The sequence below is a fragment of the Cibotium barometz genome, chromosome 50, assembly GCF_041138505.1.
Source record: "Cibotium barometz isolate CiBa-2024 chromosome 50, ASM4113850v1, whole genome shotgun sequence".
Taxonomy (NCBI): domain Eukaryota; kingdom Viridiplantae; phylum Streptophyta; class Polypodiopsida; order Cyatheales; family Cibotiaceae; genus Cibotium; species Cibotium barometz.
Window position 1 is genome coordinate 43,573,505 of NC_141095.1, and position 12,964 is coordinate 43,586,468.

Sequence of the window (12,964 nt, forward strand, 5' to 3'; positions counted from 1 at the left end):
CATGAGGTCACCACCATGGGTATAGGGTTTGCATGAGGTTACTTATGTAAAGGCTATGCATGGATCTCCCTTTTGCGACACAAGGTTTATACTTGATATGTTGAGTCCTTTCTTACTCTCATCTAGGTAGTTTTTTCTCCCACCACAACCTAGATGGCTATAGCTTTTTTTCCATGATGTGATTGCTTCATGGATTCATTGCAACACTTCTAGTCTTATATACGCTTTGATTTTTTGTAGATGCTAATATAACTCTCTCTCTCTCTTCTCTCTCTCTCTCTCTCTCTCTCTCTCTCTCTCTCCACCAAATAGTCAATGAACTTATGGCAAACACTAAACATGTACGTCATGTAACGTTGCATAAAGATGAACAAGTAGGTGACCTGCATATTGGTACAATATAAAGTTTTTCCTCTGGTATGCATATGTGCTTACATATGTATCTGTGTATGCAAGTGCACATGTGTGTATGCATCTATGCATGTGTATTTGTGAGTGAGTGAGTGTGTGTACGTATATGCTTGTGTTGTGTATACGTCTCTCACATAGATGCATATTTATGTGTCTCTCTCTCTCATGCATTCTCTTTATGTCTCTGTCACGTGCATAAACACAACCCTCTCTCTCTCTCTCTCTCACACACACACACAGACACACACACACACACGTGCATGCACACACACACTCTCTCTCTCTCTCTTGTCACACCTGTCTCGCATACACACTCTCTCAAACACATACTCTCTCTCTCTCTCTCTCTCTCTCTCTCTCTCTCTCTCTCACTCTCATACACACACCCCCTCCACATGCACGAGTGTGGATGTGTGTACATGTGTACATGTGTGTGTGTGAATGTCTACTTGTCTCTGTCTCTATCTCTCTTTGTTTGTTTGTCTATCTGTCTCTCTCTCTCACTCACACACACACACACACTCTCTCTTCTCACAGACACTCTCCTACACATAGAAACTCTCTCTCTCTCTCTCTCTCTCTCTTACATACATGCACACACACACACACACACTCTCTCTCTCTCTCTCTCTCAAATATATATTATATATAATACTATATTTTATTACTTTTAGACACATATATCTATATATATATATCTATACATATATATATACATAAGTATTTATAAAATAAATAAATACATATAATTTTAATTAATTAAATTTTTAATAGATAAGGATGCATGGTAAGATATGCCTAAACTTAAATAAGTGTATCTTACATACACAAGTCTTCCTTACACTTTGAAGTTTTCATCATGAAGATGACCTTTTAAAAGGGAGTTGAAGAGGCCCTATATTTTCTCTCAAAAAATGATTAAGTAAAAACGGATAGCTCTCGTTTCAAAAATTCAAATTTGAAAAAAGAGCACCGTGAATCTCTGCTCTTTCCCTTTTGACTGCTCCTCTCTTTCTCCCTTGACGACTCCTCTCTCCTTTGGCCACTTAAAAGGGGAGATAGGTAGAGGGGTTGGGTAGCCTTAGCACATGCAGGGGCGATCGGCCACCTCCGGCCGGCTGAAATGAGCGTGCATTTTTTGAGCAATCCTGTTTGCCACTAATATTTGGTGCCGAAGCCCCACCCCACCTGCTGTATCGTGCTTTTCACTCGTCGTGGTCATCATCGTTCATCTAGCGTAGTCGTCATGGGCCTGTTGAAAGCGTTCCTCAATTGGCTGCGCAGGTATGCATCCGAGACCTGGCTTATATAATAATCTCAGATATAATGGTGGTTAAATCAAGGTAACTGTTAAATTAATCGAGATTAATGTCTTGTGTCTACCGCCCAAGATTTCAGAGGACGCATCTAAAGCAGAAAGCTTCTTGGGGCCTTTATAATCACAGAAATGCCGTCTTGTTTCGATTTATCTGGGAATTTCCCAGGTCTTGCCAACGTGGCCCAAGCAATAGGTTGAGTGGAGTTGTGAAGAACAACCTTAGAAAGAAGCATTCGTTTGCAATAACAGGAAGCTGAGGAAGTCCAGCAGCTCAGAGTTCTCAACTATAGGAGGCAAAACCAAGCCAGGGAGGGGGTTTTGATCTAAGCTGATCGTTGAGTCATTTAAATCTCTCTCTCTCTCTCTCACACTCTCTCTCTACACATCACGACAATCTTCCATCCCCATTAGCTTCAAGTTGTCGCCTGTGTACTGAAGATCCAACATGCAAGAACTCATGGCCATGGAGCTGCAAGGTGGGTGGTTCGGCCCACACAAGGAACTTTTGGTGGTTCCCTATATAGTGAACTTCACGATATATAGGAAAGATTTCCTGATTATGTAGATGAAAATTTTCTATATTAAAACTAGGTAATCTTATTGCCTATTTCCATATCTAGAAAATATGGGTTAGTATCTAGGTAATTCATTTTTCTACATAGGAAATATGGGCCAATAGTTAGGAAATTCAATTTCCTACATAGAGAATGTGGGTCAATATCTAGGTAATTCAATTTCCTATATAAGAAATATGGGCCAGTATTTAGATAATTAAATTTCCTATATAGAGAATGAATAAGAAATATGGGCTATTATCTAGGTATTTCCATTTCCTATATGGAGAATGGATTGCCTATGTGGAGAATTGAACCACAAATGATTAAATGGTTATTAAAAATTTTACTTTAACTTATAATGTCATCAGATTTTATGACCACATAGTGTATGGTAGAAGCTCTTAAGATCTCATAAGACTATACATGAGCTCATGATCTTTCTTAAGAGCTCATAATTTATGTAAGAGATCATGTAATTCATGTAAGAGCTTAGATAATTAAAAAAAACCTTGTTTAGCAGTCTACTCAGATCATAAGATCCATAAGACTTCCTACGAGCACATACGATGAGAACAACTCATAGAACTTAGCTTGGTCCTAGTGTTTATAAAATCTTGAGATGATCAAAGAAAAGTAGAAATCACTAGAGATCTAGTCAATGTGAGATGACTAGATCAAAGAAAAGTAGAAATGACTAGAGATGATTGTGATCTAAGATCTAAGATGACTTTGAGAGTAAGTCATACCTCAATCATAGGTACTTACAAGATCTTGAGATAATCAAAGATAAGATTACCTAAGACCCACCAGAACCTAAGTTGAGAACTAAGAGGTCATATAACTCATGTAGGATCTCATATAATTTCAAAAAATCTTGTTAGAGATCTAATGAGATCATAAGACCCGCAAGACTTCCTACAAGCCCATAGGATCACATAGGCATTGAGAAGAGCTTGTAGAACTTGTACGTCTCACATGTCAACAAGGTAATCTCACATGCACGAGATGATGGGAAGAAGATTTTGACGATGTATGTGTCCTTATACGTGCTCTTTCACATGTGGATGTGATCTTGGAAGCTCTTATGAGTTGATAGGATCAGATGAAAGTTCTTTGTTCATCATATGAGATAATAAATGGATAGTGTATTTTCACATGTGGATGTGATCTTGGAAGCTCTTATGAGTCGATAGGAAGCTCTTATGAGTTGATAGGATCAGATGAAAGTTCTTTGTTCATCATATGAGATAATAAATGGATAGTGTATTTTTTTAAAGCTAATAAATGGGTAGTTATTTATTTTTTGAGATAATAAATGGGTAGTATATCTATTTTTGATATAGTTTCTTATGTGAAAGTGTACGTGACTAGGAATCATGTAGAGAAGTAAAAGTGGACCCAAGAGCTACTTCATGCTCATAAGAGTTCTTTAAACTTAATATACATTTATTGTTGTGCACTGACGTGCATCTTCCTTTCCATATTGAGGTGGTAGTCATAAACATGAATTTACTTGCATATATACAACTTAGATTAATGTGATAATCTTATAATCTAATTTTATGACCACATAGTGTCTGGTAGAAGCTCTTAAGATCTCATAAGCCCATATATGAGCTCACATAATTTCTTAGATTAATGTGATCATCTTATAATGTCTAAGATCAGCTTTTATGTACGGTAGAAACTCTTAAGAGCTCAAAAGACCATACATGAGCTCATGAACTTTCTTAAGATTTCATAATTCATGTAAGATCTCATGATTTATGTAAGAGCTCATATAACTCTAAAAAATCTTGTTAGAGATCTAATGAGATCATAATACCCATAGAACTTAGCTTGGTTCTCGTGCTTATAAGATCTTGAGATGATCAAAGCTAAGGTCGAAATGACTAGAGATCTAGTCAATATGAGATGATTAGAGATGATTGTGATCTAAGATGACTTTGTGAGTAAGTTGTACCTTAGTCATAGGTGCTTACAAGATCTTGAGATGATCAAAGACAAGATTACCTAAGACTTGCAATTAGAATCTAAGTTGAGAACTAAGAGGTCATATAATTCGTGTAAAATCTCATATAATTCAAAAAATCTTGTTCATTAGAGATCTAATAAGATCATACGACCCACAAGACTTCCTACAAGCCTGTAGGATCACATAGGGATTGAGAAGAGCTCATACAGCTCATATATATATATACATCTTAATTGGTGTGTTGTAACTTGTCAAAATATGAAAACAAAGGCCCATGCATTATTTTAACCATACAGTGTAGCTTGGAGGCACCCATCTCGATCACCATTAGCCCAGCTTGCAAGTGTACAATTGGATGCACATTATATAGCTATCACAGGTTACACTTTATATTAATATTTGGATTATTTGGGTGTATATGTATAAGTGTGTGTATGTATACACACAATTCACAAAAGCTATTATTTATCTACCCCAAGTCGCAGTTCACAAAAGTGATTCTCTCTCTCTCCCTTAAAAAGGCCATGATCCACCCGAGTTCAAGTCCAACTCTTGGTTGTATATGCCCTCGTGTTGCATTCTACTGACGTTAATACACCTCTCTCTCTCTCTCTTTATATATATATATATATATATATATATATATATATATAAATATATAAGTAGTATCTTTGTTTTTCGCGAAAAAAAATTAAAGAATCCATTAGATTTTTTCCCATTTTTTAAACCATCTAGTTCATCTGGTCGACTGGTTGCCGCCATTTCTTGGTATCTAAGCACCAGATCACGGCTATGGGCATGGACAGAGGTCGTCAAAAATCATGTCGAATCTACTAGCAATGGTAACATGAGAGTGGTTTTGGCTGCAACATGATCCCACTCGTTGTTCACAAGTAAAAACCCTCTTTTGTTCTCAAAATTAGGGTCTTTTTTTTGTGTGTGTGTTTTCTTTAATTGGTTGTGTCTTGTCTGCGTTTCCTTCTACCACAAGGAGGAGCTGCCAGATTGGGTCTAGCTTGACCAAAGCTAGCATGCGTTCAACTCCCATATTTGAGAGGGATCCCTCCCCTACTACTGACATGAGTTGGTGTATAGATTAGCATGAGTTGTCTCGTGCCTCCTCTGTTAATGATTTAATGGTAGCTAAGCTCTCTTCATCAAACTTTCAATCATTTTGATTAGTAAAATTATCTATGTTGATCTCATGATTAAGCTGCCCTTGCTCTTGATTAGGTTTAAACATGAGAATCCATAGTTTTACATTGGGATGCTCTGCAAGCCTCCACCCAAGCGCTAAATCCTCTCTATCATCTCGCCCTCCAAAGAACACAACCGCAATTTTGTGAGGGTTAGAGGTTTCTGAGAGCTGGTCTGACCCCCATACCCCCTTCTACAAGTACACCCACAGAGCAAGGTGCATGCTGTACAATAACCCTGAGATTAAGTGCCTTTAACCCCGGATTGATGTGCTCTGTTGTGCCATCTTCCTTCTGATAGAAGTTGTAAGGCAAGATGATGATGGTCTCCCTCTTCTCGACTGCCAATCTGCACACATCATTGCGCATGTCAGCGAGCTCCGAAACCGCACTTAAAAGCTTGACAGGGACTTTAGAGATCCTGCCATATGCCTCGAACGCGATGAGGATGTTGTCCTCATGGGTGGAGGCATGCATTTTGCCATCCTCATTCCTTGCTTTGCTTAAGGTCATGATAGAGGAGGTCCTATCTGATAATTCAATTAAATGCATGGCAAAGAGCTTGAGAGACTTCTTGTTTGATATGCCTCTACATGCCTAAAAAGCACTGAGATTTCTTGAACTAACCCTAAAATACACAGAGTCTGAGAGAGACTCAAAGTGTGCTGCAAAGGTCATGAAACACACAGGAAGCTCATGGACTTATTGGTTCCTTTGTGGGAGGGCTTGCCTCTAGCCTTGTAGATGATAATCAAGGTACAACCCGTGCCTAACCACAATCAAGGTACAACCAATCAAGTATGTTGGGGGGATACATATTTTATTGCTCCTTTTCTTGGGCTAGATAGGTAATGCATCAAAGACTTGGATGGTTCTTACAACCAAGCTTTAAGATTAGAGAGAGTCAGGTAGCGAGGAGTGACAGTGTGGAGAGGTGGAATGGCATCAAAGAGGAGTTCTAGAGAGTTAGCAAAGAGCATGAAAGTGGGGTAGAGAGAGTTCAATTGGGCTTTTGTTATGGAGCTTGCAAAAGTGATCTAGAGAGAGGGGGATGGAAAGATTCATGTTGTGCTGGATCATGATGAGTGAGGTAGAGATGAAAAGAAGGTGGAGGTGTTGGCTGGGGGTGCAAGAGATGGTAGTAAGCTCTTATAGGTTCTTAGTATAGCTCACCTCTACCTCCACGTCCACCCCCACCTCAACTTAGGAATAAAAACAACTCAGTCCAGTAGATCAGCTAAGTTGAAGAGATCTTCTACTATAAGTAGCCTGTACATGGGGATGAAAAAAAAGGTGGAAGGAGCAACATCCATCTTCTCAATATCAGCTGATGTAGCGGTACAACGTTAGACAATGGTGGGAGCTGGTACACATGAGGGAATGGCTGAAGCTCTTGCTGAGATCACCAGAAGGCAAGATTCTCATGTACATCCTTCTATGCATTAGTTGCTAATTTCTAGACAGTTGAGATGCAATAGATGTTCAAGTTTGAAGAGCATGGTTCACCTTCTTGTCTTCTCTTTCAACCTGTCCTTTCAGATCTGCATACTTCAAGAAAATCAAAGTTGATGTACAGAAACATGCAAATTCTATACTTGAGGTGAAATCTAGATTGGAGGCATTTGAAACTGATGATATGCATAAAGCTCTTGAAGTTTCATGAAATTATGGAGGCTCATCTAGAGCAACTGATTGGATACATGATATTCAATGGTGATGATGCATGTTAAGAACATTGTCATTGAATTGCAGGAATTTTAAAATACAACCGATTCCACAAAACATCATGAAGAAATCCCTTTGCTTATGCTTTATGCAAGTACTAGCACGCTTTCACGGGTTTCCGATTAAAAAGCTTGAAACTGTAAGGGCAGCAGCAACTCTATACCTTAGGCTGAGCTCCTTGGTACAAAGAGATTGAAAATTGGACTGTTGAACCTCCCATGTCAGAGCAGCTTGAGAAAGTCAATGCTTTCTTTGATAAGGTATACAATATAACATCTCTATTTATTGTCAAGCAAAGCATTCGCAGGTGAGTGATTCTTTTTAAAGGTAAAGAAAGAAGTAGAGGCAATAGAGAAGCATGTAAAATATGTTGGCTTTGGTTGGTTATAAAGGATTCTTGCGTGCACTATCCATGCTCTTTTGTTGCCAATTATGTACTGCATATTTTATCAATCTCTTTCCCCCTTCTCGAGCATGAAGGCCATAGAAAACTGCTATAGACACAAGGGGTGGTTCTGATGGGGCAAGTGCCAGACATAAGGGGTGGGTCTGCTTGCAAGCTGCCAATTTTGGGGTGGTTTTGATGGAGTTGGTGTCTAGAAAGCTACTAGTTTTGGGGTGGTTTTCATGGAGTTGGTATCTGGCAAGCTACCAATTCTGGGTGGTTCTAATGGAGCTGGTGTTTGGCAAGCTACATACTCCACTTGTAGGGAGGAGACATAATATGTAAGCTATCTGGTTATTTGTGTATCTTTAGAGTTTTTTTATTTGCATGATATGCTTTATTTCTGTGCTTTTCAGTTTACAAAATCACCCCCTCTTCTTTAGAGTTTGGTTATTTGCATGATATTCTTAATTTTTGTGCTTTTCTTTTTACAAAAAGCACTCCCCACTAGCTTTTGTTGACAAGGTGTGGTGATTCGACAAGATCGGTAAAGATGGAGCTTTTCATAAGAGGCTCCAACAGAATGGTATTAGGACTATAGAAGACTTTCTTAGATGCTATGTGATAGATCAACAAAAGATGAGATATGTAAGGGTTTAATATTCATTCGGTTTTGTGATTCATCCAGGCAAATAATCTGAGGTGACATTGGCTCGTGATTATATGTGATGTTCTAAGCAGGTGTTTTATATGAATTTGTTTCTATTATTAAGAGGATTTTTTGGTAGCCTGAAGTTGGTAATGATTCGAATCTAGGGATGCATGTGGGGGTACTCTACGCATGGAAACGAAAATTGTTTACATGGAAGAGTTTGTATCTAGAGGACTTGTGGATGCTATTAAAAATGAGAAGCCATGATATTTTTTTTAAAGCCTACAAAGAGATCTTAATGTGAAGTTGGCTTGTTGTGCCTTTTTGGATTCTTTGCTGTTAGAAGGTACTCTTGCATATGGCTCTAAGTAGGTATTGCCTCAAACTAGTAATGACACATTTTCATAGGTGCTAGATAAACTGAGTTTACTGTATCTCTTATTTACATTCTGATGACAACATTCTGATGACAATGAATTATAGGCATGATGTTTTTGCTCTAGTTAGGTCTTATTTCAAATCGGTAATGTCACATAGATTTCATAGATGCTGATTGAGTTGAGTATGGAGGATACACTCAACAACCTCATTTTCATAAAGAAAGCAACAATGGCATAGGGCTTGATAGAAGCATGGGTTATAGGTATATCTTGATTCTTTTAATGTTTTCCCTTCTTTGCTGATTCTTTTATCAACTTGTGTTACAAATACTGTATTTGATTATGAGAGGCCATTCATCAATTGTTTATACCCTATCACCCACCAATGTATAGCAGGGATCCAAGTGTATGGAAGGAGCCTAAACAAAGCAGCACAACACATGGGTTTAATCCAACCGTTAATAAAGTAAGCATATGCAAACATTCTATGCATTTTGGCTAAGTTTAGCTAATGAGATTTATTGAATGCTCGTAGTGCTTAGGGCCGTTTCATCTTGTCTAGGATGCTTGACTACAATGACTTGACTACTGTGGTGTTAGACGCAGTTTCTCTATAGATACTGGTTGATATAATCTTTACTATAAGAGCTATGTCCAACCTTTGGGAGCTGAGTTGATCTCTTGCAAGGTTGCGTTGCATCACGAGATTTGCCCTCATAAGGCTGAGATGTGTATTGTCCCATGGGGCATGGTAGAAAGCTGAGAGTTGTAGAGAGCTGTAGCAATAGGGTTGCGGCTCTAACATGGGACTCCTCTTCATAGAAACGTCCAACTAATTATAGGCTATGCTCCATTGACATCAAGATTGAGTTATGAGGGTTGTGATCCTTCCCATATCTTTGTTATTTGTTGAAGTTTCAAAGTTAAGATGTGTTTGCATGTATGTACAGGTGGTGAAACGATAAGCCAAACCTCTCTAATGAATGTAGTCTTGGTGGATGTAGATCTAACATGGGACACCTATTGTATATCTTAATATTTGATAGATAATCTTGAAATGTTTATAAAATGTGGTAAATAGTATATTAACGTGATTCATAGATAGAAAAAGGTAAGCTTCTATGTATTCCCTATATGGAGATACAATGTATTCACTATTTAGAGATACAATGTATTCACTATATAAGTACATGGGTAGATATAAGGATATCTAGAAAAAGTGCAAACTAGGGAAAATGAAACATTTCCCTAGATATGTTAACTAGGAAATGTGTGCATGGATTTCTCTATATAGGCAAATTTGCCTACATAGGAATTTTTGTTTTTCATGTATATCTCAAAAATTCCTATGTAGGCAAACTTGCCTATATAGGGAAAAAATTCCTATGTAGGCAAATTTTCCTATATAGAGAAATCATATAGGAAAATTTACTTACATAGGAAAAAAAATTCCTATGTAGGTAAATTTTCATATATAGAGAAATCCATGCACATATTTCCTAGTTAGCCTATCTAGGAAAGTGTTTCATTTTCTCTAGTTTGCACTTTTCCTAGATATGTTCATTTATATCTAGGGAATTATCTAGTGAATGCTTTTTTTTTTCCTATATAGAGAATGAACAAAAGCTCCTTGTGCCCAGTGGTATGGGTCATTAGGTTGGGGTCATTGTTGGGGTCATTAGGCTGGGGTCATTGTTGGTAAGTAGGCTTGTGGCTGGGAATTTCCCAAGTAACGTGGCCCAAGCAATAGGTTGAGTGGAGTTGTGAAGAACAACCTTAGAAAGAAGCCCTTCGTTTTTTTGCAATAGTAGCAGCAGGAAGTTGAGAAAGTCTAGCAGCTCAGAGTTCACAACTATAGGAGGCAAAACCAAGCCAGGGGGTTTTGTTCTAAGCTGATTGTTGAGTCATGCAAATCACTATCTCTGAGTTATATATATATATATATATCTCACTCTCTCTCTACACATCACGTCAATCTTCCATCCCCATTAGCTTCAAGTTGTCGCATGTGTACTGAAGATTCCACATGCAAGAACTCATGGCCATGGAGCTGCAAGAAGGTGGGTGGTTTAGCCAAGTGGTATGGGTCATTAGGTTCGGGTCATCGGTGTACCAAGTAGGCGTGTGGCAATTAGAGTCTGGAGGAGTTTGGTGAGTCACTAGCCATAATCTATCACGGTCATGTTGAAACATGCGTGAGTTATGTTGGCTCGAAGGTGAAGGCATCCATGGCTACGGAGACAAAGATAGAGAGTTTAGAGAGAGAAGACAATGTTAGAGGGAGTGTGAAGTACACAACCCAATGATGTGACTATTGCTTGATTTCTTCAATGAAGTACATACACCTTTAAGGTTACAAAGGTTGCATACTAAGTTTGCTTCAAGATATATTCAAGTTCTTTTAAAAAACGTCACTTTTTCCAATTAACATCTTTGAATTCCATGTTGTACTTATGTCAGAAATATAGTTTCATAGTTACATATGTTAGAAATATTCTTGTACTTATTTTCTTACTTTATAGAGTACTAGCTTTTCACATTTATGAATTTTCACTCACAATGGTTAAACTTTCGTAAAATTTAAGCACATTAGAATAAAATAAGCATTGAATCTCTTTAGAAAATATGAAAAAAGGTGAATTTAGATTCGAAAAGAAGAGAGAATATTATTTTTGCACTTTTCCCAAATTCCAAGAAGAGAGAGAAAACCCTTAAGGGACCATTTGGATCCCAAATTTCCCCTAATGCTCCTACAAGGCTTGTCCTTCTACTTGTAAGTCCCTCCATCAGCAGTAACCTAAACTCATCCCTTATCTATCCTAACTCTTTCCACCCAACTTGAGATCTATCCCAACAGTCTCTAATCCATCTTATCCTCTTATTATTCAATCTTCTGGTTATTCTTACATCCAGCTGAGCTAGCGGGGGGTAAATTTATGAGACCACCATAATCCTAGACTAAATAAAGAGTTTCCTATGACCCTTGTGCATCTCTCCCACTTCATCAGTCCCATCACTTTCTTCTAGTTTTAAGACTGAGAAATCTACAAAAGGGGGAGCTCTGAATCCTCAGTGGTGTCTAATAGAATAGCTTGGTTTCCAATCTAATCCAATCCACCTCCCCTTGCACTGTACACCGGAATCCTAAATCACCTCTCTTACCATTTTGGGCCAAAATTCATCATGCAATAAACATTTAGGTAAGCTGGTTAGCCACCCTGGCTTTGGCATGGGTGGGCAAGTGCAAAATTCCAAGTCCTCCTAAGTTTTTAGGAAAGCTAACCTTCTCCCAAGCCAACCAGGTTAGATACTTCCTATCATCCCTGTTATTTTTCTAAATAAACATCCTAATAGGAGGGATGATCCTCCTTTAGTGGCATTTTTTGAAGTCAACTACTATTGGACATAACAACATGATATATGCATTCAACACTGAATTAACAATGGCCACTCTATCATGAAAAGATACCCTAATCCCTTTCGAGTTCCTCATCTTATTTAGAAACCTCTCAATTACCTAATTAGCTATATCTTTGCTGGCCACCCCTACTCTAAAAGGAATCCCCAGATGCCTAACAATATGTCCCTTCCTTATCACCTCACATCCTAACCTTTCCATGTCAAAGTCACCATCTTTAGGAGAGACTAATGATTCTAGATTTATGAATGTTGCATCATCTAGAACCAGATGCATGAGAAAATAATTGAACTATTTGCAATGCATGTCTTATATTATCATTGTCAGCCTTTAAGAAAAGTAATTGAATCATCTACGGCTCTGATACCATGTTGGAAATTGGGGGTCACTTCCGGGGAGGTCACCCATACCAGTAGTGTTCATGCCATTATGCGCTTAAGCTCCGCCACTCTAATCCCTTCCAAGCCACAAAAATTGGTGGAGGAGGGATGATAATGGCCCTAGTCTTCTATTATTTATGTATGACCTCATTATCCCTGGCACTATGCATGTGGTATTATGTAGGTGGCCATGCCATGACCTTACAACACTATTGAGACTAGGACAAGGTCTATAAGTTATGGTCCTAGTGTAGGTCCATGATGCCAAGACTCCTAGAGGAGTCCATAAAGGTAGCTTATTAAAAAATACAAGGATTTTGACGAGTATTGGCCCCATGGATGTACCAAGCTAAAAGAGACCAAGGTATTGGCCCCATGGATGTTCCAAGCTAAAAGAGACCAAGGTATTCATGAAGCGGCTTTGATATGGGTATTCACAGAGTGGCTTTGATATGGGTAAACCAATGAACTTTCCCTAGAAAGAATCTACCTCATGTGTGCAAGGTTTAGCTAAGCTAAATTAGTCATTGAAAATATATGATTGACTTTGTTTGACAATTTTCTTTC

The 12,964-nt window shown here is 38.3% G+C and overlaps 1 long non-coding RNA gene across 2 annotated transcripts; it reads left to right on the forward strand.

The window, feature by feature from the left end:
• The first annotated feature begins 1,443 nt into the window (after positions 1–1,443).
• Positions 1,444–8,806, forward strand: LOC147610138 (uncharacterized). 2 transcript variants are annotated; one of them, XR_015264155.1, is made up of 3 exons: positions 1,444–1,695; positions 7,210–8,269; positions 8,766–8,806. It is a non-coding gene; the product is annotated as an uncharacterized LOC147610138 (long non-coding RNA). The 2 variants fall into 2 exon arrangements; XR_015264154.1 differs by lacking the exon at positions 1,444–1,695 and adding an exon at positions 5,002–5,154.
• Positions 8,807–12,964: the final 4,158 nt, after the last annotated feature.